This window comes from Ranitomeya imitator, chromosome 10 (genome assembly GCF_032444005.1).
Source record: "Ranitomeya imitator isolate aRanImi1 chromosome 10, aRanImi1.pri, whole genome shotgun sequence".
NCBI lineage: Eukaryota > Metazoa > Chordata > Amphibia > Anura > Dendrobatidae > Ranitomeya > Ranitomeya imitator.
The window spans coordinates 92,920,000-92,923,972 of record NC_091291.1 but is presented as its reverse complement, the minus strand read 5'-3'; the positions used below and the strand labels follow the sequence as shown (position 1 = coordinate 92,923,972).

At 33.7% G+C, this 3,973-nt stretch overlaps 1 non-coding gene across 1 annotated transcript; it reads right to left on the bottom strand.

Moving 5' to 3' along the window:
* Positions 1-3,198: 3,198 nt before the first annotated feature.
* On the bottom strand, positions 3,199-3,271 carry TRNAF-GAA (transfer RNA phenylalanine (anticodon GAA)). Its single transcript has one exon. It is a non-coding gene; the product is annotated as a tRNA-Phe (tRNA).
* Positions 3,272-3,973: the final 702 nt, after the last annotated feature.

The following is a 3,973-nucleotide window of genomic DNA, read 5'->3' as shown; positions in this document are numbered from 1 at the left end:
CTGCGACCTGAACGCAGCGGCTTAGACCGATCGGCCATCCTGACTTCTTGTGGATTTTGTACCTTAACTCTTTCCAAATTAGTCAGCAGAAATATGACCATCAATTGTCATTGAAAATTATTTTAAAATAATTAATATTACAGTTTTTATTTCTATACATTTGTTTAAACTATTAGTTATCAAGCCTATTTTGAGCTAAAAGGCCAAGCCCCATTTGTTAAAAAATATGACATGTATCACTTTATGCAGTAATAACTCTGGAATGCTTCTACATATCCCCGTAATTCTGAAAGTGTTTTTTGTGACACATTGTACTTTACATTAACTGTAAATTTAGGTCAATAAACTTAAGTTTTTTTCTGTGAAAATATCTAAAGTTTGCTTAAAATTTTGAAATATTAGTCATTTTTATTCTTTGACTGCTTATACCCTTAAACCAACTTGTCGCAACACACAAAAACATTAATAAATAGCATTTTTCATGTGTGTACTTTTTGTCAGCATTAATTTTCAAACCTCCTTTTATTTTGTTAGGATGTTAGAAATGTTAGATTTCTCACAAAATGCGGTGATGCATCATATTTCTTCAGAAACTACCATTTGGCCACACAGCAGGGCTTTGAAAATAAGAGCACTATTCGGGTTTTGGAATGCAGATTTTGCAAGAATAGTTTGCGGTAAAATTTTCAGAGTACCAAACGTACCAAAACAGCAGAAACCTCCCCCCCAAAGTGACCCCATTTTAGAAATTACTTCTCACAATGAATTCATATACACCACAGCATTTCATAGTCAAACATTCATGGCTGAAATCATTCAGCTAGTGTCTGATACATGATGCCTGTATCAGCTATCCGGTTCCCATTAAATCCTCTTACAGCTTAGTGAAATGGAAATAAACAAAATAGAGGAAAAATTAAAAAAAAACAATAATTTGCTCAAAAGGAAAAACTCCCATTTCTCATCTTTTCAACATTTTATTTTCTGTAGATAGTTAAGATTTTTAGGCCTTTTTTCATTTTCTTTAAGTCATCAGCCCATGTGCTTTGTTCATTTTCTACTTAAAATGTAAACAGTGAAGAAAAATTATGTTGCCGAAACCCTGGATCACACCAGGGACCTTTAGATCTTCAATCTAACGCTCTCCCAACTGAGCTATTTCGGCCAAACACAAACAACTTTTGGAGTGTTTGACACTCGGCAAATGTCAAGCGAAACCCCTGAAAATGTATATTTTTATTTTTGCTTTGACTAGTTTTTGCAGCATGTTTTCTATTTGAAACTCCTGCCATTTTGTTGTACATGTTTAATAACTTTCATTTACTCTTTGTGAATGAGTAGAAAAAAAATGCAATTTTGACAGATTTTTTTACATTTCCAATTTGACTCTATTCATCACGTTCATTCTAACCCTGTGTTTATGAGACAGGTGATGGTTGCACATAAAACACAATGTGCATGCATAATGTTACGTCAAGTTTTATTTGATATTAGATGCAAATAATTGGAGCAAAAAAGAAGACAAAAATTTAGAGAAAATATTTTAATGATTGTTAACTTTCAATGTGAAAACGTTTGTCCCAAAATGTGCTGAAACTTAGATGTCAATATCGCATGCGCATTTCAGACTTTTTAATCTATGATTACCTACTTTTTCAGCTTTTGTTTATTAAGTACTGTTATGGTCTATTGAGGAATGAGGTAAGCAAATATGAAATTAGACTTACCTGCAATTCAGTTTATAGAAATCTCCCAGAACAGCCCCATAGGATGTGGAATCTCCGACCTAATAGGGAAAGAGAACACAAAGAGGTGAAATAATCCTCCCCATTCACCGCCCATAGTATTTTTATGATGCCAAGACAGCTAACATATGCACATAAAACATATTTCACAATCCTAGAGTTCTGTTTATAGATGACAATTTCAGATTCACCCCAAAAACTCCTAGGTAGTCATAACTTTGGGATCAGGTTTTTTAAGGCCCATTGCTAAGTTTGGTTTGAGCCCCATCTAATCAATAACTGAAGGGAATCTGTATAGTTTCATGAAACGAAAAGGTGATGTCAGAAGTGGAATTTGAACCCACGCCTCCAAGAGAGACTGTGACCTGAACGCAGCGCCTTAGACCGCTCGGCCATCCTGACTTCTTGTGGATTTTGTTCCTTAACTCTTTCCAAATTAGTCAGCAGAAATATGACCATCAATTGTCATTGAAAATTATTTTAACATAATTAATATTACAGTTTTTATTTCTATACATTTGTTTAAACTATTAGTTATCAAGCCTATTTTGAGCTAAAAGGCCAAGCCCCATTTGTTAAAAAATATGACATGTATCACTTTATGCAGTAATAACTCTGGAATGCTTCTACATATCCCCGTAATTCTGAAAGTGTTTTTTGTGACACATTGTACTTTACATTAACTGTAAATTTAGGTCAATAAACTTTTAGTTTTTTTCTGTGAAAATATCTAAAGTTTGCATAAAATTTTGAAATATTAGTCATTTTTATTCTTTGACTGCTTATACCCTTAAACCAACTTGTCGCAACAAACAAAAACATTAATAAATAGCATTTTTCATGTGTGTACTTTTTGTCAGCATTAATTTTCAAACCTCCTTTTATTTTGTTAGGATGTTAGAAATGTTAGATTTCTCACAAAATGCGGTGATGCATCATATTTCTTCAGAAACTACCATTTGGCCACACAGCAGGGCTTTGAAAATAAGAGCACTATTCGGGTTTTGGAATGCAGATTTTGCAAGAATAGTTTGCGGTAAAATTTTCAGAGTACCAAACATACCAAAACAGCAGAAACCCCCCCCCCCCAAAAGTGACCCCATTTTAGAAATTACTTCTCACAATGAATTCATATACACCACAGCATTTCATAGTCAAACATACATGGCTGAAATCATTCAGCTAGTGTCTGATACATGATGCCTGTATCAGCTATCCGGTTCCCATTAAATCCTCTTACAGCTTAGTGAAATGGAAATAAACAAAATAGAGGAAAAATTAAAAAAAATAATAATTTGCTCAAAAGGAAAAGCTCCCATTTCTCATCTTTTCAACATTTTATTTTCTGTAGATAGTTAAGATTTTTAGGCCTTTTTTCATTTTCTTTAAGTCATCAGCCCATGTGCTTTGTTCATTTTCTCCTTAAAATGTAAACAGTGAAGAAAAATTATGTTGCCGAAACCCAGGATCGAACCAGGGACCTTTAGATCTTCAGTCTAACGCTCTCCCAACTGAGCTATTTCGGCCAAACACAAACAACTTTAAGAGTGTTTGACACTCGGCAAATGTCAAGCGAAACCCCTGAAAATGTATATTTTTATTTTTGCTTTGACTAGTTTTTGCAGCATGATTTCTATTTGAAACTCCTGCCATTTTGTTGTACATGTTTAATAACTTTCATTAACTCTTTGTGAATGAGTAGAAAAAAAATGCAATTTTGACAGATTTTTTTACATTTCCAATTTGACTCTATTCATCACGTTCATTCTAACCCTGTGTTTATGAGACAGGTGATGGTTGCACATAAAACACAATGTGCATGCATAATGTTACATCAAGTTTTATTTGATATTAGATGCAAATAATTGGAGCAAAAAAGGAGACAAAAATTTAGAGAAAACATTTTAATGATTGTTAACTTTCAATGTGAAAACGTTTGTCCCAAAATGTGCTGAAACTTAGATGTCAGTATCGCATGCGCATTTCAGACTTTTTAATCTATGATTACCTACTTTTTCAGCTTTTGTTTATTAAGTACTGTTATGGTCTATTGAGGAATGAGGTAAACAAATATGAAATTAGACTTACCTGCAATTCAGTTTATAGAAATCTCCCAGAACAGCCCCATAGGATGTGGAATCTCCGACCTAATAGGGAAAGAGAACACAAAGAGGTGAAATAATCCTCCCCATTCACCGCCCATAGTATTTTTATGGTGCCAAGACAGC